Genomic DNA, 26,335 nt, shown 5'->3' with positions numbered 1-26,335 from the left:
CCTATCCTCAACCCAAGTTCTCAAAAGGAATGATCCAAATTGATTAACCACAAGAAAGTGATCAAAGGACAAATGGGTCAAGCAATGGAGAATATGAAGAAAGGAGGAGATCCTATAATCTTGCTATGGAAAAATATGTACTTGAAATCTTGAATAAATAGGAGACAAATACTAACCTTAAAGTAGGGAAAATTTGAAAAATGTTGATTTTTGGTGTTTATGTTTAGTTTCAAGGAATTCTACAACCTATTCTAGACTGGAAATGTCAAGATAGAGAAAATCCATAAATTGTTTGTCCTTCTGAAGGAATGTCAACCTTGACCCAGATAGTGGGGCAAAATCTTACCCCCTAGCACAATTGTACCCCAAAAATTTGACCTTGACCTACACTACTTCAACAAACTTTATGTTTGCAAATCCTACAAGTTCGGTGAAAAGGGTATTGAAATCTACACTTTAATTTGTTGTTCCACATTTGTATCTACAAGAAAAATGCTTTGTTTGTTTGGATGGGTGGTTTGCCTTGGTTAGACCCCAGTTTGGAATCAACCTTGAAATGTATTTGAAATTGCAATATGAATAAACAAAGTAAATGGAACTATTCACCTTGCTTATATTGAAATCCTTGTGGAGGATTTGAATCCTTGAATCCACAAGTACAAATGTTCCAAATGAATGTAGGATGTCTCAAATCAATGGCATTAGATCTTCAACACTAATATTGAATGGTTCTTTACATTGAAAAAGGCTTTGATGAATACAGATGGAGAAATCTTCAAAAAGAGGGCTTCATAGAGATTGAATCCTTCAATGGCTAACAATGGACCTCCTTGATGAATTTGATGCTTGAATGATTGACATGATTGAATACTCAATCATGAAAATGGATGCTCTCATGAAAAGTAGATAATAACTTTTCTCATAGACAGTGGATGTCAAAATGAGGAAAGAAGGCTTCCTTATATAGAGACCTAGGGCGCAAACTTCTAGAGAAGGCTAACATGGGAGAATTTAATCCCAATTAACCTTAACCCCTAGAAACGGACCTAGATTAAATGTAATTTAAGAGTTTAGCATTCTAAAACCCTAAATAGTCGACCTGAAAGTGGGAAAATGAAACTTTCCAAAGCTCGATATCTTGAAACCTTTGAAAATTGAAAATTGGACCTGGGGTCAAGGAGGAGGTTGACCTTGCCCTAGGTCAAAGTTGAGGTCATCCTTGACCTAGGTTAGGGTTGAGGTCAACCTTGACCTAAAATGTCATCCATGACCCCAAAAGTAAAAGTCCTTAGTTTCATAGAGAAAATTATCATATATTGCTAGAGAGAGAGAGAGAGAGAGAGAAGTAGAATAGGGGAAAAACAACCAGATCCATGCAAAGACCTATTCATGGTGCTTGACATGACCCTAGACCACTTACTCGAAGGGGTAAACACTCTTACCATGGAAGTGCTTCAATTTTAAGATGATATACTGAGAAACAATGCAAGACTGGTTTGTAAAGGATATTTACATCAAGAAGAAATTGATTTTTGAAGAAACTTTTGCACTTGTTGCTAAACTAGAGGAGATGAGAATGTTTTTGGCATTGGCAGCTAACAAGAAATTTAAACTTTATCAAATGGATGTTAAGTCATCTTTTTTGAATGGAGAACTTGAAGAGGAGGTATACATTGAATAACATGAAGATTTTTCCTTACCAAATGAAGAAGATATGTTTAATAGATTGAAGAAGACATTGTATGGATTGAAACAAGCCCCTAGAGCTTGGTATGCAAGATTGTTAAATATTTGACAATTTTAAGATTTTTAAAAGGTAATGATGATATTAATTTGTACGTGAGAAAGAATGAACATGGTTTATTGATTGTTGTAGTATTTGTGGATGACATTATTTTTGGAGGTAACGATGAAGCTAGAAAGACATTTTCAAAAGAAATGAAGAAAGAGCCTAAGATGAGTATGATTGGAGAGATGAAAAACTTCTTGGGATTGTAGATTGTAAATAAAAAAGATGGCATTTTCATAGCACAAGCTAAGAATGTCATAAATGTATTGAATTTTTTTGGAATGGAATATTGTAAAATTGTTGGAATTCCTCTGATAATTGGATCTAAGATATCTAGTAATGATAAATACCTTAGTGCAGAATGGAGAAATTGCATATCTATGATTGGTGGATTGCAAGATCTACACATAGTAGAGTTGATTATAGCTAATGTAGTTGGAATTATGGTGAGATTTCAAGAAGATCCTAAAGAGGTACACTATGTGGCATAAAAAGGGTTTTTAGATATTTGAAAGGAACATCTGACTAGGGTTTATGGTATGAAAAATTACATTTATGTTTATTGTGAAAGAAGTGTAAATGATGGAAAGAGTATAGTGGTGGAGCGTTCTTCTTAGGAGGATGATTGGTTTCTTTGTTAAGAAAGAATCAAGATTGTACTTCACAAAGTAAATCAAAAGAAGATAGTGTGGTAGAAGTAAACAAATGTAATCAGCTTATTTGGATGAAGAAAATGTAAAAGGACATTGGAACTGAGTTTAATGAGCCTATTATAATACATTGTGATAAAAAAGTACAATGAGTATGTCAAAGAATGTACTTTTGCATTCAAAGAAAAACATATTTAAATTAAGTGTTAGTTTTTAAGAGAAAAGGTAGTAGAGAAAGAGTTCATATTGGAATGTGTTCACACAATGAAGCATATAGAAGACATATTTACAAAGCCTTCAGCTAAGGAAATTTATGAGTATTTGAGAGGTACAATTGGGTTTATGCCCCAACCTACTTTAGAGTAGTTGATATAAATTGCATCCACTCAGTATGTAGCAAAATGTTAATTCTTTTTATCTGGACTGGATAATTTATGCTTCTCCTATGGAAGAGTATCTATGAATTGAGATCTGTCATTAAGAAGTCTTGGTACTAGTATTTAATATTTTCTTTAGACACTTGAGTTTGAATAGATTATTTTGGAAATGATTGGACTTAGAGAATTCACATAGTGATTCCTTTTTCATTGATGTAAATGGGGGAGTGTATAGTACATGAGAGATATTCTTATGAAGGAAAGACACACATTGATTAATGTCAATGAGGGAAGAAGATTTGGGAGAGACTATTGATGTTTAAGTATGGGGGGACTTAACACCTTCCTTGTGGATGCAAGTTGGTTGTTGTATAATTGTGATTTACACATGAGAAGATCTTTACAACCTATTTGGGAGAGAGATGTATGCTTACATTAATAAGTATCATGAATGGGGGAGTAAAAGTTGATGAGAAATAAATATATTTGGTATTCATGGCACTTAGATTTTTTTTAAATATGTTGCCATCATTGTAAAAGGGGTATATTGTTGGCATGAATTTTGATGATATTCCTATTGGAGAGTATGTTAGCATTGTTGAAATGATTTAGTACTTATGTGTTGCATTCATCGCATTTTTTGTCATTGATGTCAACATATGCGTTATTCCATGAAGATGATCAAAGTTACAGAGAAAGATTCATTTGGCATGGTGAATAGTAAAAAAGTTAGGCTATGCATGATCAAGAATATATTTAGTGGTGTATATAGATGGTATACTTATGAGTGTAGAAAGAAATATGAAGATATGATAAAGTTATGTGATGTTGTCTGGAGATAGCTTTCATAGAGAGTTTCTAGAAAATGGGTACTAGTAAAATGATTATATCATTAAATGGATATGGAATTTGATTAAGAGAGCTTAGAGGATGGTCAAAGACATGTTTAAGATACTATCTTCCTGATGGAAAAAACAAATGTTCATTCTATGAGGTTTGGTGAAGACTCTTCAAAAGATATTTTCTGTAAGCCTACTGTGGATAATAACTTTGAGGAAAGAGTATAATTGTAATGTAATCTGTTATATAATATCTTAATGATGTCCTATATTATTATTTTAAATTGGGAAATCCTCAAGGCCAACTCAATACTTGTATTAGGACTTGGTATAAAGGAAGTACCATTTCCATGTGGATGGTTATTGTTTATGTGAAATTGGCTATGATCAAAGAAGAGATTGATGTTGAGGATGTACTATGAGCTTCAAAGGAACTATATTGGCAAAGAAGTTTCTATTAAGTTAGTTTAGAGATCTTGGATATTATTATCCAAAAGATTTTCTAATGAAGAATTTTTTGAGTCTATCTAGATAGGGAGTTCAGTTGTCCTCCTTTCAACTCCTAAAAAAGTTGGAATCTCCTAACATGGATTCAAAGTCTCCTAATAAGGAATATATGTAGTCATTGCATTTCATTAAATCCTAAAAACTTCTATCCTTTTACAAGAAAAATATATATTAGTACATTATATTGTGGGCATCATTGTCACCTAGGTTTTCCTTCTGATCAAGGGTTTCCCTAGTTATCATATTTGGTATTATTGTGCATGGCTATCTTTCTATGGTTTTTGCATTTACTATTTACATTTTTCAGATTTAATAAATATATTGGGAGATGTTTTAATTGCATAACTTATTCACCCCCCCTCCCAATTATCTTGGTGGACTTTAGTTTATAACAAGATCTATGTCTCATAGATGGGTTGTAGTCGGTTGATGAATAGACTCCACACACTCTGCCTGTATAGTCTAGGGTGGAGCCATCTTAGTATGAGATTGTTCCATATGGAACTATAGTGGTTTAACTATTATGGGAGTTGGTGGTTTCTCATCTACTCTCTCGTTGGCCACTAGTGTATCATCCCTACCCTCTACCTCAATTGCATCTACATCTAGTAGAGGCTCCCCATCATCATCCTTCTTTATCCCCTCCTCTTCTCAATGTACTCTAAAGTTTAGACCTAGATTACCAATAGGATAGTCATCCAAGAGTACGACTTTCACATCTTGTACACTAAAATAGCAAAGATAGTCCCTCGATACTCTTGTATTCTATACTATAGGGGGCACCTCCATGTTATTAAGACTTCCTCTATCTATAAAATTAATATCATCTACAATCAATCAAGATCTATTCTTAGATCTCTTCTTGTATCTCTTCACATATCCATAATGAGGTACATATGGTTGGTGACCCTACTAAAGACCAAATTATTACATCACCCACTCATAATAGTAGGGCACCACTATATAATTGTTGCTACCCTCTAAGAACCTCTATCTTGCATCCATCTAAGGTGCATTACTGAGTTGATCTATGCTATCATATGATAGTAGGGTCTCTATAAGACATCTATAGTTGGTAGCTAGTTAAATCTAACTCTCTAGTATTATATATTGCTAAACTACCAAGAATAACCCAATGTTTATGCAAATACTCTAGATGAATCAACTATTATATTTTTTGAACATCCTAGAGGCCTCATAAATGTGAAGTGCTCAAATTCCAACACCTTTAGGGGTGTCCACATGATCAAGTTTTTTCTCTGGTATCTCAAAAACCATCCAAGCTCATAGTAGAGGTGTACTAGCATGCTATATCCCCATAGACCTTCAAATCTCTCTCCATATGTCCAATAGTATGTGGTAGAGGGGTTAGGATTATGGTACCTTTTATATCAAGTACCACTACTATGGCTATCACACAAAGCATGATTCTCCTAAGAAGTAGAGATCATCCTTGTTGGATGCCCTTCAAGATAACCTTATTGGGCCTCTCTTGTGCAACATATGAAATAGCCACGCAATATTCAAAATCTTTGTTAATCTACTCTAGGAAATGGTTGGCTCTTGGTCTAATTATCTATCCTCAGACTAAAGATGTAGGATATGGTAGAAATCCTCTAAGATGATCATCATCTCTCCCACTAGAAGATGGAATGTACATGTCATCTCATTCCATCTCTTCATCAATGCTAACATCATGCCTCGATGGAATCTCACATATGGAAGGTGACCTACCCAGTAGAGACTAGTATCTCTGAGTACCTATGTCTCTATTACTATAACACCCTGCCAAGGGATCCAAAAGAATTAACCTAAAGTTTTACTAAGCAATAACATGTAATCATCAACAAACATACATAACAGGTTACATTCCTTAAGGATCCCAAGATGTTGAGTCACATTTAAATTTAATTAATTCTAAGTCTAACAACTACTACATCCACATGAAAGAATAATAAGAAAGTCCAATGTCCATAATATACATTTGTTCTGAATGCCTCTTGGAAAATTAATTTGGAATGCTTAATCATCCACTGTACATGTCACAGGGTATGAAAGGCTTAAAAGAATATACAAATGTAAAAGTAGAAATACATCATCCTCAAATCCATGATACATAGTACAGTAAAATAAATGAATCTAATAACATGCATGATGCATCCATATAATCATAACGATAAAACATCCATCATAAAATCTAACCATCCATCATAATAATCCATGAAAAGAATGAAGGTAAATGCCAACCAAGAAAGCTCCAGCCATGGTGACCACAGACGGATCTCAATGGTAAGAGTAAAAAGCACTACCACCCGATCGTGTGGAACCTAAATGGCACACTCCCACCGTGGTGAGGAGATAGTATCAAGTCCCAAACAAGATATCAAACCACATAATACAAGTACTCTCTATGTCTAGGAAATCCTAAAAGTAAACTAACTCAAAGGTTCCAACATAAATAGACATCTAGACCCAGAGGCACATAAAGACACGTAGGAAACCTACTATGGAAGCGGGAAAGTGTCATCACATGAATCACATTGGAAGTTACCCGAGCAATCCCTCAAGAATCTCGGGTCCCTAGTAATCCTACGACCACTAGTATCATCTTGTACTGATGAGGCATACTATGGAATGCAAGGTCGTAACCAAGCGTTCTCTCGACTCCCATCCTAGTCTGTACTAGCACTCAAGGAATGGGTGAGAACATACAATTAATCTTATTAGGTTCATTTAAGTTAGTATTTAGTGTAATGTTATCACTTATTATTAAAAACAACTTACAATGAGTCATCCCCAGAGCCACTTCGGGTCTCTCGTCCCTCATTGCAAGCCACTTCCCAACACTACACATAGATAACCTACCCTAGGCTCATGAAGTCAAAAATCACAAAATCACCTCAGCCCTATACAAGCGACTGGAAAGCATCAAAAGATAAACCACGATAATCACATCAATTCCCCACAGGAAGCTGGAAAGCATCAAATGATAATAATAATGATCACAACAGTTCTCTATCAGCAACTGAAGGCATCAATGATAAATTACAATATCCATCGGTTCTTAACAAGAAACTGAAAAAATATCCCAAAATAAAGCACAATATTGATCGAAGACTCCAAAAAAGGTCAAGTCAAAACATGTCACAACATGACATCATCAAGAACAAATTACTTAAAACACCTCAGCTTCACACAAGGAAACTGGAAAGCAACACCAACCAGTAATTACATCCATCATAGAGCATATCAACACATCACTGTGGTTGGGTTTAGAAAGATCGAGAACAAATAATCATAGTATCACATTCACATAACTCCCAAGCCTCTGGTAAACGTCCTAGACTGGTCAACACTAGGACAACCCAAAACCCCAAACATAGACAGTACAACAGAACAATACAGTTTCATAGTTTGGATTTGTTTTCAAAAATACACATTAGGGTTAAAAGTAAAGTTTCAATTTCATATACATTTCAAGTAATAAGTTTTCGCAATTAACCCTTATAATTAACCCATTTCTATAATAACTTCCATTAAATCTATAATCTAATTCTACAATTTTATCAAATAATATCTATTATTAATTAACTTTAATTAAATTAATTTTAATTAAATTAATCAATAATTACTATTCTAAATACTTATATTAATATCTTCATTAATTATTAATTTATTAATAAATTAATATTTACAAAAACTATATTAAATGCATTAATATTTAATTATTAAATATTAATGAAGATTATTATTAAAAAATTATTAACAAATTTCATTACCTTTAAAAAAAATAACATAGCGCATATAAATATGACGCTGGCATAATTTGCCGTGCAGCCTACCCTCTGCTGCAAGGCCTATGATGGCAGTCGTAGTACCTGCGACAGTAGGTACAGCTGTCGCCGGCAGTACTAACCAGTGGGGATGGGGTGGGGTAAAACCCCCCCTCCCAATATATATATATATATATAATTTTATTAAAACTTTAAATACGTTTTTCCCCAAATCGACATGCATATATAATTTTTTTTTTTAAGATTCTTATTTAATTAATAACAATTCAAACCCCCTTTCAACATGTATGATTAAATAAAATCCCCTTGTAATTTATTTTTAATTTAGATTTTCAATAATAATATTTTAAGTAATTAAATAACATTTTTATTTTAATTATTATTATTATTATTAAATTTATAAACATTTACAATTATAATATGATAGAGATAATAATTCTAACCATTCGAATTTTAATCTAAAATCTTCAAACCCACATCTTGATTGAAGACTAATTTCTTTCAATTGTTGCACGAGGTTTTCCTAAATAGTTTTTCAAACTAGATTTATAGATGAAATCAAATAGCAATAGATCTAGAGCGAAGGGTGGCAAAATTCATGCAACAAGACTTGAGAAACAATTTTCTTACAAGCACGAAGTAGACAAGAAAGGATAATTTGCTTATTTAATCAATGATCAAGAACGTAAGACCCTACCTGAACCTGATGCTAATACACAATCCCCTAAAACTATGCGAGAATTCGCTCCTCTTCAAGAACCTTTCTCTGAAATTTATTTTTCCTAGAATTCTCCTTCTGAAATTCACTTCCAAAATTTGTCTCCAAAATTTGCAGTCCCTAAAAAATGAACCCCAAAGTTGTGATAAGGAGTTTTCTCCTCAAATTGGGGCACTAATTGTGCAGTCACCGGAGAGGATTCCTTGCTCACAAGTCTCAAACTCAAAATTAACTTTTATTAATCTTGCTTTATCTTTTCATGCACGTTAACCAGATTATTAAATAACTTTATTTAATTTTCCTCTTGACTTCTATTTTTCATCTTTATTACTTTTAATCCCATGTGCACTTTATGAAATTAAAATAACATTATTATTTTCACTTATTTTATCTTTTTAATTAATTTCTTTTATTTTCAACTCATGCATAGATCATGCGATCTAGAATCTTTTAATAATTTAATATCTTTTCCACTTTTAATTTTATTTTAGAAACTTAATTGATAAAATATTTATTAACTTAAATAAAAATAATATTTAACATTTATTTAAAAATGAACTCTAAATATATTATTATTAAATTAAATAAATATTACCACGTTCTAAATTTATCCTTACAACTTTTATCTCCAAATTCAATTCTTTTTATTTAATTAATTTCTCAATTAATTAAATATAATTAAATATTAAAATGTCATAATAATTTTCTATTAAGTTAAATCATTAATTAATCTTTTAATTAAACTTAATTAATAGAAAATACACCAAAAACTCATAAAGAGAACATTCAAAAACCCATCATAGCAAAACACATACTAAATCAACAAAAAGGGTTATAATCACGAAATTACATCATTTGATGCATTCGGAGGGTACTTAACTTAGATACTTGTCCTAATTATCAATTAGCACAAATGGCTAAAGGGTTTAGGATTTAGACTTTAGATTTATCTCCCCTCTCTTACCATTGAGATAATGTGATAGGGTACGCTCATCCTGGCAATTCAGGGAAGTTGATACCCGATACCTGCAACTTGCATACAATCCATGCATGTACATAGACAATATTCTAAGCTAAACAGGCAATGGCAGAAAGTGGTGCATCGTGTAGATCTCGACTAGCAAGTGACTACGACTCCCTTCCTTAACCACATCAGAAACACCATACATAAAGAAAACAAACACGCGCACCATACACATGCAGTATGGGGTAAGTATCCATAAGAAAACACATGTGATAATAAACCATCTAACTAATCATCATCGATAATTAAAAATACTAAATAATCATCATACATATATGAAATATAGAGTACCAAGTAATCTCACTATATAATAAACTAAATGTAAAACAACATCTGATAATATCCAAAATAATAATACTAATCATCAAACATCAAACTGGCCTAAAAGAGTTTGGTAATGATAACTGAAATGCGACTTAGGGGCAGGCACTACATCTACACCCAACTCCCTTATGCACTCTAGAAAATTCCACATATGGTGCTTTTGCATCACTGGTGGATCCTACAATAACATCAAATGGGGTCTCATCAATATACAACATCATAATATCAATTTGCAAGCATTTTTTCTACACAATGATCCACCTTGAGAACTAGTTGACTTCCCTAGGAATAGGTCGACCTCCCTAAGAATAGGTCGACTTCCCTAGGAATAGGTCAACTTCCTAGGAAACAAGTTAACTTCCTTTTGGACTAGAGTGACATACCCCTAGTGTACCCCAAATACATCTAGGAGTAGGTCAACCTACCCTTAGCATAGGTCAACCTCTTACCTAGGCACCCTAAAATACCTATTTCCATCCGTGTTGGCTGCAACACTTCTATCTTTGGAATATTTCTCCTTTCCTCTTCTTTGCCTATTATTGCAATGCCATAAATGAATTTCAAAAGGGTAACATGGGTTTATATAAGACTTTTTAAGGTTAATTTTTGAATTTATTTTACAAAATCTAATCTACAACTAATACCTCTAGTCACTCTTTTCATCATATCCTGAGCTAGGCAACTTCGATTTTGCCCCGTTATAGGTGTTGGAAAAATGATTTAATTACCTTGCCTTCTAAGTACCTTCAAGGGCATTTTAGGTTTACCTTGAGATGTTTTGAAGGCTACTTGTCATCACAACCTATCTTTAGTTCATTGTGGTAAACATGATACCTTGTTTCACCTTTTCTAAAATAGAAAGCCAAAATAGGAGGAATAGATACCCGCAAACTTCACCACCCTTCTCTAGTAAGTTCTACTTATTTTTTATTATCATTAAATCATGGTTTTGCAAGGTGTAGTTACTAATGTTTTCTTGCAAAAACTTAGTGTATGGACTTAAAAGATTTTTTTTTAGTTATGCTTATTCTTTCTTACTTTATCTTGCATATGCACGTAGTGCATATCTCGCTAAAGTAAGGGATAAATATAATGTCTTAAATTGAATGCACTTCAAATTATGACCAGTTAGCTCCTCTTTAGTGTGTTTTCATTTTTTGATTGCACTTTGAGTGTATAATTTCCCTCTTTTCTCTTCTTTCTCCTAGTGAAATTGAGGTAGGACTTAATAAATCCTCCATGATTTCTCACTCTCACATGTTTTCCAAGGGATGGTCTAATTTATAAACATCCTCCTCCTTCTAGGCCTCATATCTTAGATATGGCTTATGATTATCAAACTCTAACATGCATTATACCCAGAACCTCTACAATCCCTAAAGTTGGAAGACTGGAACCCATGAATCTAACCTCTTGTAGAACATGTTGACCTTGACCTCAACATGTTCAAATATATGTTGACCTTAGTCAACCTATTCCATAATAGGTTCAACCAAGTTGACATGTTCCTAGAGGGTCCTGTGGTTTTGGGCTCGGGCCCATTTTACTGTCTCGGTAAAATCTTGCTCATTGCAATCATATAAAATTCACTATAAAAGGACATTGAACCCCTCATTTTCTCATGAAGGAAGCAAGAGGAAAGCATGTGTGGATACCCTAATCTAACATAGATCAATTGCAAGGTGAAAGAAAAGGGTTGGTTTCTTATTCTTCATTGCAAAGTGAGGTTACCATTGTACATCAAGCATTCAAGCATGATATATCATCATGGAGATGAAAAGGGATCTTTAAGATTGTTAGAGTACTTTAGCCTTGGGGGATTAGTACGATTTCTATACAATATTTAGATCTGATTATTTTCACCTTCATACATTTTACATACATTTGCACACATGCACATTTATATGCTAGGGTTTCACTCATAGAGTAGATTCTTAGCATTCTTAGCACTTTTACATTCTAGATCTATAATCTAGGATACACAAACACTACACACACACACAACATCTTTCTTAGTGTATATTCATGGAAGTGGAAATCACACAAGTAGGGGGTTGACTAAAGCAAGCCCATTTATAGCCACCCACACACACCAGATCTATTATAAGATTGTAGGACATCAAATAGGCAATTTTTGTTTTGAAAACTACTCCTAAGGACCTCTCAAGAGAAGTTAGGTGAACCTTTCAACATTTCCCTCTAAACATGTTCACATTGCAAAATTTATTCTGGAATGATTGCCACCGGGTTGACATGTTCTCTACTTCTCAACCAGATAATCAATTTTCATTTCATTCTAAAGTCCACAATCAGATATTCAAAATAGTTCCAAATCTATTATTTTCCTAGAGAAGTCACTCTTGTGAGCACATTTCAAGGTAATTCCTTCATCCTTAATTTTTTTTCTTTAGTATTCACTTATTTTCAATTATTTGTGTACAGTTGAGATCTTTAGTTATCTTGTATACATCATTTAGATCTTCTTTGCTTATAATTAGTTACATAAATATTGCATGGAAGAGGCATTGCTAGTGTACTTCCTTAATAAGTCTTTAGGTTTTGTATTGACATCGCTTTTCCACACTTAGGTTTTGCTAGTCAACCCAAGGTCTTATTAAGAGTTATGGTTGGAAGCCCCTCTTTATCTTATAGTGAATGGCTTAGGGAGAAAGTGTTAAACTTATTACATCTAGTTTGCATTGTTATCATTGGTGTCATTTCCCACTTGAATAAATATTACAAGACATAAACTAAAGGCAAGATAATTTCACCATAAGATTACAGTAAATATCTTGTTTCACATAATGAACAAAAAAGAGAGAAGGTAAAATAGCTACTTTTATTGGTAAAATGTGCTTTATATAGCAATACACATGTCTCAAAATGTGAGTTACAAAATTATAATAATGTGAGTCAAGCCAATAGATATAAATCCTCTTAAAGTAATCATCTCACATGCAATAACATATTGCAAACCTTGTAGTATTGAAGTTAGCCAAAATTTGAATAGGGAATACCATAAGATTCCTTCCAATGATTTATTTGAAAGTATGTATTTATGATCCAATAATCTAAGTACATGGGAGAATCAAAATACAATAAATATGGGAAATAGAAATTTTTTCTACACACCAAGTTCATAGGTCAAATTAAAAAGCAAGTTGTTTCCAAATGAAGTTAATTTAAATGTCCTTGAACAATGTAAAAACTAAAGCACACCACCAAAAAAGAAAGACATGCAACCTAAACCCTTCAAGGAGAACATCTTGGTAATAATAAATGTTTCTGAATGTTGTGAATTTCTACCTCGATAGAAAAATATTCTTTTGGTACCTATTTCCAAAGATGATTGTTAAAGATTTCAAGGAATACGTAAAAATGTTACTTTGAAATGCACTTAAAAAGATGATAAACAAAGCTTCTAACAAATACCTCTCACAATCTACAAAACCACTAAAATTTTTCCAAAACCTTTGTGACTAGAAACCTTAACTCACAATTTGAATTTGAAGAAAAAATTATTTTGAAAGATTTAAATTCCTTTATCTACAAAAGTAGAGAAACACGAAGATTATATCACTTAATATAAAAAAGTAAACAATAAAAACATAAAACTTTCAATGCACATCACAAACCACTTATCAATAGCACCAAACTTCTTCCCTAATACATTTGGAGACAGGGAATATAAACCTGTATGAATATATCATAAAAGTGCAAAAATGGATGACAAATTTAGCTCTTAAAATTTAACATATTAGAAATAATAAATTATGTAAAAGCTAAAATTTTCGAGAAAAGATTACAAATCAAAGAAACACTCCAAACAAAAATAAACCCAAGGGTAAAGAAACCATAGCTCCTTTGAGAAACACATGAAAATATACTAGTTCAACCTTCAAAGATGTACCTCCCATGATCTACAAAATAGTCAAGCTTTTACCAAACCCCTCACCACCATAAAATTTAACTAGCACAATTAGAGAAGAGAAAAATATTTTGTGGAATTCTAACCTTGATACCTACAAATGCAGAAAAGGAAGAATATTTTATCGCTTAGAAAATATCTCAAAAACATTAAATGTCTCTATACTCTAAAAGTTTCAACCAAAACCTTAAGATCAAAGAAATCCTCACAAAAATATTTTGAAAGATATTTTATTTTTTCTTCTAAAAAATCTTGCTCTTATGAAAAATCTGTGTACATGGCTATGGTGTCCCCTTTTGAAAGATGTCATTTAGAGTTTCAAAGAAATACATGTATCCTTCAAAATTCACCTCAAAATATAACAATTAAAGCTTTGAAAGATTACTTCTCACAATATTCAAAATTACCAAAATCTTTCCACAACCCTTGCAACCAAAAACTTTAACCCACACAATTTGAATCAAGACAAAAAAAAAACTGAGAGATTTTAGGTTGCCTACTTGTAAATACACACAAACATTTAAAGATTTTAGCACTCACTATCAAGCAACAAATAATGAAGAAATAAACCTTCAAAAGCACATTGTAGACCACTTGCACATAATACAAACCATCTTCCTTAATATGTATGGAGACTTTCACATTGCCCTTGCAATATGCGAAAACCAAAGAAGACAACCATAGGAGGACACAACCTGCCACACCAATGCACAATTAGTGTAAATAAGTTTCTAAATATTTATGCCAAAGGCTCTTGACTATAATCAGAGTTTAAATTTTTTCTTTCAATTTCCATTTCAAAAATTCTATTTTTACTTTGCTCTATAATGTTATAGCTGGTAGGATTTCATAAAGTCGAAGTTTACTTATTATTATTTTTTTAAAAAAAAGTCAAAAGCCTTACTTTACAACAAAATAAGCACGCCAAAAAATATTATGCTCCTATTGTTAAGGAATATAATTTATAACTTTTAATTTCATTAGATGAATGCATAAGTACACCTACCCATATTATGAACTAATCAATTATGTTGATGGAGATTCTTCAAGCACAATGCTCCTTCAACTTATTCTTATGATTTGTTGTATGTTCAAGAGATAGTGTAAATGATTTCCTATCTGTACTAGGAATAATATGTTTTTAAATCAAATTTTTAAAATGATCATATTGTAGACTTTTAGAAGTCTTATTATCACAAAATTTTATTATCAATTTTAAACCAAAAAAAATTCCTCCTCCCAAATGTTATTATCACAATCTCAAAAGACAATAAAAAGAATTACACATTAAATATTAAATCATATCAAAACTACACCACAAACCACAACCGACTCTCCTCTTTACACTTTTCATTCTTTTCAATATTTTCACTCAAGTATTTAATTGTAAACTTTATAATAATAACAATTAAAGATGTAAAACTTTCTTGTAATTGGGTCTATTTTGCAACAAACCAAGCAATAAAGTATCCAGATATTTGCCAAGTGCGAGCTTTTAAAATTAGAGGAATATGTAAAGAAAAGATGGTGCAAAACCAAGATTTGCAAATGATGTCTCAAGGCAACAGATGCCACTAGTGCGTCATTGCCTTTCCAATATTATAAACATTTCTCCTCCACGATCTTCTTACATTGAATTTCCCCAATAATCAGAAATCTTGCGTTCCTTTCATCTCCACTGGTTGGCAAGACTTTTAGAATGCTCCGTTCTTTTATGATAAGAATCTGCAACTACTCGAGATACAAAGTATATACGAATTTCCACTTTATATTGTTTCACTGTTCGACTTCTTTTAGTAAATTTGTTTTTCCTATTTAGAACTGATATATAAATTCTATTTTAGAAAATAAAACGTTTTTAAAAAGAGTTTAAATAGTTCAACAAGAGAGCTAAATTCATTCTAAAGAGTTTGTACTGTCTTTTTAAAGTTCTATATACCAGTTGTTGAAGATCATTTAATTCGTTATATTTATAATTTTGCAATATATTGGTTCAGATTAGTTTTTTTATTAAGGTTTTCAATTTTGTCATATATTTTATAATATATAATTTTCTTTCTTGTAACTATATGTTTTTCATTTTGTATTTTCTATGTTCATTTATTGAACCAAACATGTTTGTAGAGACTAACTATAGATAATTTGTTTCCTTCTTGGTGTTTGTCAAATTGTAACCTCCATTTAAACCTATAGGAATTAGTATAAATGAGATTTATTTGACTCCTCATAACCTAGTTAATCCCCCATATTGTTGTGGAAAAGAAGAAACTCATGTTTAATCTAGATTTCTAACAACTTTTTAATTTTTAATCCTGTACATCTATGTTAGAAATGAATTTGGCCTTCTCTAAACGTTTTCTCTCATCTACAAGGTACTACATCTTGAGATCATTCGCATTAAGTCATTGGAATGTTGGATGAGTTCCAATAAGGTGCAATTTCAAATGATAATAGTTTTTTGACACACTTAGCAAGACCAAGCTTCATGAACTTTACATAATCCAATAAAGGATTTTTATGTATTCTTTAGTACACAATCCAATAAAGGATCTCAACACCAAGGTGACTTCTTCACTTTAAGTATTGTAGATGATTAGTGTTGAATTGATCATGCCCTAAGATTATTGAGGGGTGCAGGGGGGTTGAATCGATAAATCTATCACAAATAGAAAATAAGATTTGATAAAACTTGTCCTTTAAACCTTCACCACATGCATGCAATAAAGAAATTTTACTTCCAATGAAAACATGCAACAAGAAATAAATTTCCACACAAATTTGACACATGCCACAAGGATTTTTCTCGCGGAAACCTAATTTGGGAAAACCACGGTGGGAGTAATGCCCACAAATATGAATAAAATCTTTTGAAGTATGCTCGATTAAGAGCTTATCCCTATTAGGGAAATTACAATAATGCCTATTAAGAATAGACCCTATCAAGAGCTAGTTGGTTACGGGATTTGCCTCTAGCCTTGTTAGGAGCTTTACCCTATAAGGAGTAGCCTTGTGAGAGGAATTTAAACACTAGCTAAAGTGTCACCCTGTTAAAGAATTTACAATAAAGATATGTTAGGATCTACCCAGTTAAGGGATTTAGCCTATTGTAATTGTCAAGGAACAACAAGAGGGTTAATTTGATAGTGTACAAGGTGAAATGCAAAGCAATTGGAATAAGTCTCAACTAATTCATATTTTGAGGATTGATTCACCTTGTACCTCGAAGGAAAGTTAAGGAGATTGATCCTTTCATTTCATACCCTAGGGTAATTAGATCTAAGAAGATAAGTGCCAACCAAGTGATAAAGAAGCACTAATACAAACAAAGATATTATATTTATACAATCAAGGAAAGAATGCAAGATCCTTAAAACCCTAATGTAGCAAGATTTATGAAGTGCAATTAAGAATATAGATAAAGAAGGTAGATGTGATGAAATAAAGAAAGAAAGTGACTTAACTTAAGAATTGGAAGGAATATTGCATTTGGTTTTCTAGTGTTTGTGCAACTCCAATCAGAGAGAAAAATGGTTCTTAACCTAAAATAGTGAGACCTTTGAAACCCAGGAATATTTTAGTTGTCTAGCAAAGTCGACATAAGGCAATAGGGTTGACCTAAGGCAACATGGTCAACTTGGAAGGGCCACAATGCATCCCTGCTCACTAGTGTTTGATCGTGAAACAATTTTTGAATCTTCAAAGTTGTCCAAAAAGGTATCCAATTATGTACTCTATTTTTCCTTTAGATATTTGCAACCTATTAGAAAAAAAAAAATCGTTTGTTAACGGAGGGTTTGCCTCAATCAAACCCCAATTTAGGAATTAACCTTAAAATTGAAATGCTAGAAATGTAAAGTAAATGCACAAATTCACCTTACAATAGTAGGATTTTTCAAGTTCAATGCAATGAGCTCACTTTATCGATTGAATGGATCAAGAGGATGTGAATATGGAAGATCTTCCTTGATGACAAGCTCCACTATCATCAATGAAGGAAACTAGATCTTGAAAGGTGGTGGCATGAACATGGAAGATATGATGAAGCCCCCAAATGTAACTCCTTGAAGCTCCTTGAAAGAGCCTTGAATACAAGAGATCTTCTCCCCCCCCAATGGGTTGCAAAAGGATCTTCTTTGAAGATTTCTTGAATGTGTATCTTGTATGGGATGGATTGCTTGTGCATGTGAATGATGGATAATCTGACATGCAAAACGAGGGAAATGGATGGGCTTATATAAGAATTGGAATAAAATTTCTTCCATCATTCGATTGGACCTTAAAATTAACATCTTGGATCAACCCTAGAACTAGGCCTGAGCAGGGAACCAAAAATAAGTCCCAAGCAAGGATGTGTTGTTCCCTTGATTCCCATGCATGAATGCACTACAAACCTAGTTGAGCAAGGACACACTACATCATTATTAACCAGGTACATAAATCCCCAGGAATCCCTTAAGGTCCTAATTTTTGGAAATTAGGTATAGATTCTGAGAAAACCTAGCATCAACACTGAAAAGAGATTCCAAGTGATAAGAAAGAGGAAAGGGAGGATCCAAATAGATAGATCGTACCTCAATCTTTGCATCATGGAATAGGTATACCAAGGATGATCTATTAGGTCCTACCTTGATTTTGTCTAGAAGGAATACAGAGAGATAAGTAGAAAGAGGAAAATGCAATTTAAATGTAATTCTAGCATTAAATATCACTAAATACGTCATAAATCATCCTTGAATTGAAGTGCTTCCAATTTAAGATGATACATTTAAGCCTCACTTTAGCGAGAGTATGCACTCGATCCACACTCTTGATAAAGTAGATAACATGGCATGAAATAATCTTATTACAATCAAGTAGACAAAGAAACTATCAAGCCCCCAAGGTATTTGAGTCTTTGCTATCCTAATATCATAATAAGAGAGAAATCATTGACTAGAGAAAGAAGGGATGTGAAGAATTCATCAATGGGAAATGTACATCTCATTGTGAATCATGCAAAAATAAAATATAAAAATGTGTTACCTGTGCATGGGACTTGGCATATTGCTTGAATTTGAATATGTTACTTACATATGATATTTAGCAATTTATATGTGTTATCCATATATAATATTTAGCATATATTTTATAATGTGTTACCTGTGTATGAGACTTACAATATTTAAATTTGCAAAAAAAAAAAGATACCCCAATCCTAAGGATACTCACTTCCATGAAGGTGTGCATGGAGAATCCGTTCTTTAGGATTGTTCATAATCTATAAGGGATTCACAAGTGCATATGTATATTTAAGCTATCAATAAATGTGTGTGTGTTCGTACAAGAAGTGAGCAGAGCATATGCCCCCACATTAAAGTTGTTGCTAACACTTATCATGAGCAATGGATTTAATAGAGTATGTGTGCATCGACTTAGAAATATTTCCACTAGAAAATAACCTCAAGAGAAGACAAATTAAGGAAAATAATCACATAACATATTGAAAGCACAAAAGGGATCTATTAACTTTAGGTTAGCATGATCATGAGATAATATATGTAAATATTATTGCAAATGAAATTTCATCATTCCCCAAAGGAAGCAAGAACTACAACATAATGGAAGAAATACACATAAGAGTTACCAAGAAGAGTCTTTTTGGACTACCATCACGAAGACCCAAAAAAATTGGTGCTACCATGTCACAAATCCAAGCATTAGGAGAGTGTGAAATCAATCTGGGAATCCTTGCAAGTAAAATGAGCATCTAATTAGAGATGTTTACAATTTAGGATGATACAATTATATATTTACCCCAATAGGCATTCTACAATGACATGTGGTTTATAAAAGGTTAGAAGAAACTGTGAGAGAAAAATAAAAATTAGACCCATCATATAAAGTAGAAATCGAATTCAACTTATTTAAAAAAAACTAACTTATAAACTAAATATTTAAATTTAATTTATTTTTATAAAGCAAAATTAGATTTGATAATATTTAATTGCCTTATCAATACTATATCTATGAACCTGAATTTTTACATAAATTTTTCTAAATTTAAATAAATTACAACTTAGAATCTATATTTATACAACTTAAATTCTCTTTAGAAATATTATGAATACTTTATAGTCAATTTGTCCCTATTTTGTATAAGGACAAAACAATGGAATCTCCCTTTAGAAGGGGACCCCCCTCTCCCCCATTCAAGCAACATTTGCCATATAAAAGAGGAATATTAGGTGAGCAGTTGCGTAGATATAGTGCTCAAGGCCATTCCTATATGAAATGTGAAACTAGGTATACCTATTCTTTCATATTAGGAGCATTATTTAGACAATCATAACTAATTTGCAATGAATGACCTCCCTAATCTATTTGTCCCATTGACCCAATCTCATCATCCTAACCATTGAATTTATACAATTTCTTAGTATCTTTCAATTTGTGCAATGATGAGTGTCCCCCCTTCTATACTTCAACTGGAAAGTTACAAACAAGGAGGGAGGAGGGAAAACAAACACCACTTTCCATGAGCTTCCATGGAGACCCATGAGGGGGACAAATTATTTGGAACGCGTGGAATATTGAAAAACTTAAAATAAGTAAATTATTTAGGGATGCCTTTTTCTTCAACCCTTTTCTACTTTGAGCGGAAGCTTTATGAGTTTTCCCATGGTTTCCACGTCTCTCTCATGTAAAACGTTAAAACCCTTGAAGGAAATTTGACGGATATTTCGGAGCCCCAAGTATTTTAATTCTATATTTTAAGAGGACCAAAATTAGTAGTTTAAAGCAAATTGCAAAGTGTTGATTGGGATATCACAAGTGAAAAAAAAGGTGAAAACATAACGCCAAAATAGTGGTTGATATTTTAGCTTAATTTATTTTATTTTTTTAAATATAACTATGGGTGGTAGAATGATGGGGACTTTACGGGGAAAGCAAAAGCATTAGTAGATGAAGTTGAAATTATTCTTATTTATTTATGATGAAATGCTTCTAAAGAATCACGCCATGCCTTAAACCAATGTGGATAGTTTTGTTTTTTTATACAGACATATTATAAATTAAATAATGTTGGTAATAGTGAAATCCGTGAAATTATTGGCCACATTTGTCCACCAAATTTATTGAAAAAAACAGAAACTTTCGGAGACTGATGAATGGATAAAAAAAAAAAATATTATTTTATTTTAAGTATTAAAACAGAGAGAGACATTCGAAAAATGTCAAGGTACATTGCTTCTAATTGGCTGCTTTTAGACTTTTTTAGCATTATACTTTTTGAACTATGCATAATGCAACATGAAAGGTGCCCTTGAAAGAGAGTTGCAAATGGGAAAAGAATATTATCGTTAGATGCACTTGGATGTTTTTTGTTCTATTTTTCAAACTTTTTCCCTTCTTTTTTCTACTTCAAAGAGGTAACATTCGTGCATATAATGAGTAAAGGATTGTTGAGTATGCGTAAATTATTGTTCACTATCTAATTGTAAGAGATAATGTGTATTATGTATATTTTATGTAGTATTTTTATTACAAGATATGCAGTATTATTATTTAAATTGATTTATTTGGCACATTAATCAACTTTCATTTTTTAATCTATTATTTGGATCTATTATATATTTTATTTCAGTTACTATTTGATTTCTTCTTTTTTCTGGCTAGAGTGAAACCCCCATTTTTTCCCCACTAGGTAAGTCATCAAGGTTAGACTGTTCAACTCTTCAAGGGTAACTTTAGTATTGCAAAATAATAAAAAATGACAAAGTATAACAAGAGGACTTTATATTTACAGTAGGCTCACTAATATATGTAATCTCCAAATCTTGCTTACCACTACTATGTATAAGTTGAAAGTAGGAAATATATTTTGCTCGCATGTAGCTCTTATATTTAACAAATTACTCTTGCTCACATGCCAAGAGAAATTAGATTGTTCTAATGTCAAGAAAGGATGCTTTTTGAGGAGAAAGTGTCATGAATATGACAATAATATGTCTAGTGTGAGTTGTGGCATTCATAACATGGGGGATTCACTCTTATGAATCTTTGCAGAGTTCTTAGTGGTCTAAGGTATAATATGCCCACTAAAGGAAACTTGTGTTGAGATGTGATAGTGGTGATTCTAGTGTGGGTTCACATAGTCAAGACTTGCATAACATCAATCTCTTTGTATCATTTTTATAGAAACAAGTTTCCATTTTAAAACATACAACAAGATGTGTTAAGATAATGGAATGTCCCTAAGGGTCACTAAATGCCATAGGGCTGCGATCTTTGACGGGGCATATCTCGGAGCTCATGTGAGGTATGGATGCGATTCCAATTCCTACAGGACTGTGTTGCGGAGACCTACAATAACCTCTCTCACTTTTTGGAGATCACACTCTATTTCTATTTTACGACGCCATCTCAGGTGATGCTAAAACTTGCAGTGTTGGCCAATACAAAGTTGCCAACTGCCAAACCTCTCTCACCTTTCATCGTGGGATCAAACTGTCTACTCCGTTAGCTCTAGGTGGCCAGGTAAACCCTATCCCCAACCTCGTCCTGTCCTCTTCGGAGCTCGAACATTCTTGGGCACACCGAACCGGAATGTCCCTAAGGATCACTAAATTCCATAGGACTATAATCTTTGACGAGGCATATCTCGGAGCTCGTGCGAGGTATGGATGCAATTCCAGTTCCTATAGGACTGTGTTGTGGAGACCTACAATAAGCTCTCTCACTTTTTGGAGATCACACTTTGTTTCTATTTTACGATGCCATCTCGGGTGATGCTGAAACTTGTAGTTTTGGGCAGTACAAAGTTGCTGACTGCCAAATCTCTCTCACCTTTCGTCGTGGGATCGAACTATCTACTTCGTTAGCTCCAAGTGGCCAGGTAAACCCTATCCCCAACCTCATCCTATCCCCTTCGGAGCTTGAACGTTCTCAGGCACACCAAACCAGAATGTCCCTAAGGGTCACTAAATGCCATAGGGCTGCGATCTTTGACGGGGCATATCTCGAAGCTCATGCAAGGTATGGATATGATTCAAATTCCTACAAGACCGTGTTGCGGAGACCTACAATAACCTCTATTTCTTTTTGGAGATCATACTCCATTTTTATTTTACGACGCCATCTCGGGTGATGCTGAAACTTTCAGTGTTGGCCAGTACAAAGTTGCCAACTACCAAATCTCTCTCACCTTTCGTCGTGGGATTAAACTGTCTGCTTCGTTAGCTTTGATGGCCGGGTAAACCTTATCCCCAACCTCGTCCTGTCCCATTCAGAGCTCGAACGTTCTTGGGCACACCAAACCGAAATGTCCCTAAGGGTCACTAAATGCCATAGGGCTGCGATATTTGACGGGGCATATCTCGAAGCTCGTGCGAGGTATGGATGTGATTCCAGTTCCTACAGGACCATGTTGTGGAGACCTACAATAATCTCTCTCACTTTTTGGAGATCACACTCCGTTTTCATTTTATGATGCCATCTCGGGTGATGTTGAAACTTGCAGTGTTGGCCAGTACAAAGTTGCCAATTGCCAAATCTCTCTCTCACCTCTCGTCGTGGGATTGAACTGTGTACTCCGTTAGCTCCGAGTGGCCGGGTAAACCCTATCCCCAACCTCATCCTCTCCCCTTCAGAGCTCAAACATTCTTGGGCACACCGAACTGGAATGTCCCTAAGGGTCACTAAATGCCATAGGGTTGTGATCTTTGATGGGGCATATCTTGGAGCTCATGCAAGGTATGGATTCAATTCTAGTTCCTATAGGACCGTGTTGCAGAGACCTACAATAACCTCTCTCATTTTTTGGAGATCACACTCTGTTTTCATTTTATGACGCCATCTCGAGTGATGTTGAAACTTGCAGTGTTGGCCAGTATAAAGTTGCCAATTGCCAAATCTCTCTCACCTTTCATCGTGGGATTGAACTGTTTTCTCTGTTAGCTCCGAGTGGCCGGGTAAACCCTATCCCCAACCTCGTCCTCTCCCTTTCAGAGCTCAAACATTCTTGGGCACACCAAACTAGAATGTCCCTAAGGGTCACTAAATGCCATAGGGCTGCGATCTTTGATGGTGCATATCTCGAGGCTCATGAAAGGTATGGATGCGATTCTAGTTCCTACAGGACCGTGTTGCAAAGACCTACAATAATCTCTCTCACTTTTTGGAGATTACACTCTATTTCTATTTTATGACGCCATCTCAGGTGATGCTAAAACTTGCAATGTTGGCCAATACAAAGTTGCCAACTACCAAATCTCTCTCACCTTTCATCATGGGATCGAATTGTCTGCTCCATTAGCTCCGGGTGACCGGGTAAACCTATCCCCAACCTCATCCTGTCCCCTTCAGTTCTCGAACGTTCTCATGCACGTCGAACCAAAATGTCCCTAAGGGTCACTAAATGCCATAGGGTTGTGATCTTTGACGAGACATATCTCAGAGCTCGTGCGAGGTATGGATGCAATTCCAATTCCTACAGGATCATGTTGCAGATACCTACAATAACCTCTCTATTTTTGAAGATCACACTCCATTTTTATTTTACGATGCCATCTCAGGTGATGCTGAAACTTGTAGTGTTGGCCAGTACAAAGTTACCAATTGCCAAATCTCTCTCACCTTTCGTCGTGGGATCAAATTGTCTGCTTCGTTAGCTTTGGGTGGTCGAGTAAACCCTATCCCCAACCTTGTCTTGTCCCCTTCTGATGCAGATGAAAGTATAATGAGCCCTTTAGACAACCCAAAATGAGCAAAAGTGTAGAAGTGTTCCAAGAGACCCTTCTAGGTCTTGATGGGCAAAATCTACAAATAGTCAACTCTAGGAGATTTCAAGGCATCAATAGGTTTATTTTGGAATATCTAACTTGTTCCAATCAATACCTTCTAAGACAAAATGCTCAATATACCAAAATGTTGTCAATGCAAGTTTTTCCAATTTTGTGACAACAACAAGACAAATTGATCATTAACTTTTGTTTTTCCCAAAAGACTCTTTGAAGAAATGGATGTTTTGGATACCCTTTATCCTCGCACAAAACATATATAAAACTTAGATACCCTTCCTTTGGAAAATATCAGAGATCCTTCACGCTGCCCCTGTTTCCAACAATGTAAGAATAATGCAATTACAAAGCAATTGATAGGAAGACTTAAGATCTGGTGTGTTGATATCAAAGGTAGATTTGGGGCCATTCTCCTATCTAAAGTTAACTAAAGGAATATGTTGATTGTATCACTTCATATGTACTTACGAAGAATATCATATGTATGAATTGATGTAGTGGTATAATCCATCAAGGGAGAAGTCTTAGCATGACTATGAGAGAATTCTTAGTGTGATGTTGTAATGCCAAGATAAATAAAGAGAAAGAAATTTATAATCAAGAATAATAAAAAGTAAAGGGGCATATATTATGAATGATTTGTTACTTTTGGATTTTTTGTCAAAGTGGGGGAGATTGGTTATAGGGAGATTATTTATATGGAGATGAAGATAAAATATTGAATGGACTTATATCAAAGGTAGTGATCTAAAAATAGAAGATATGAGTCAAATGGGGGAGAAATGAACTATTGGTGAATGCTACTTAGGGAGAGAAGTGTTATAGTTAAGATATGAGTCAAGTAGAGACATGAAGTAGAGAAGTGTTGCAATCTAGTTCTATGAGTATTTTCATAAGGGGGAATATATAATAGAAAAAAGTGGAAACATTATTGTGTTTCATCATAATTTGAAGATGATAAATATTGGTGAGTATTGAAGAATATGAGTGTACTCATCCATGAATAAGTCAAGAGGATATGTGAGTATTGTCATGTTGTAGTGTTATGATATGTAATTGCTGCCATTAATGTATGTTTTAAGATGAGTGTTTCCATTAATGTGAAAGGGGGAGATTGTAGGCATAAATTATGCAACATTGCTACTTGATTTATTGATGAATATTAGTATAGATTTGATAATATGTGAATCCATTTTTTGGTTGTCATTAACATTCAATATTTTACTTAGTGTTTTTAGCATGTTACTAGATATTGATTGAATAAAGTATGCATTGTAGAATGTTGTAGGAGTTTCAATCCTATAGTTTTATTATGCTATGTATAATGATGCTATGTTTATGATAGTACCTCTTAATATGAATAATTGAGTAAGTTACGATTGATGAGATCAAACTAGGTAATTGCTAAAATAGTCATTGATAAGCAATAAATTTATTTCAATGTTATAAATATCAGTAACATATTAAATAGGTTTGTTTTGGCATATCTAACATGTTCCAATCAATACCTTTCAGTTTCAATACCTTCTAAGCCAAAATGCTCAATGTACCCAAATGTTGTCAATGCAAGTTTTTCCAATTCGGTGATAGCAGCAAGACAAATTGAT

General features: G+C 33.6%; 1 protein-coding gene across 1 annotated transcript in view; it reads left to right on the top strand.

Moving 5' to 3' along the window:
* The window catches only part of HB1 (hemoglobin 1), a 130,788-nt gene that overhangs the window by 93,650 nt on the left and 10,803 nt on the right, over positions 1–26,335 (top strand). The gene's annotated exons all lie outside the window — the stretch shown is intronic.

The sequence above is a fragment of the Cupressus sempervirens genome, chromosome 4 (assembly GCF_028749045.1).
Source record: "Cupressus sempervirens isolate cs-2001-9-10 chromosome 4, ASM2874904v1, whole genome shotgun sequence".
NCBI classification, from domain to species: Eukaryota; Viridiplantae; Streptophyta; class Pinopsida; order Cupressales; family Cupressaceae; genus Cupressus; species Cupressus sempervirens.
This window is presented reverse-complemented; position numbering and strand designations above follow the sequence as displayed.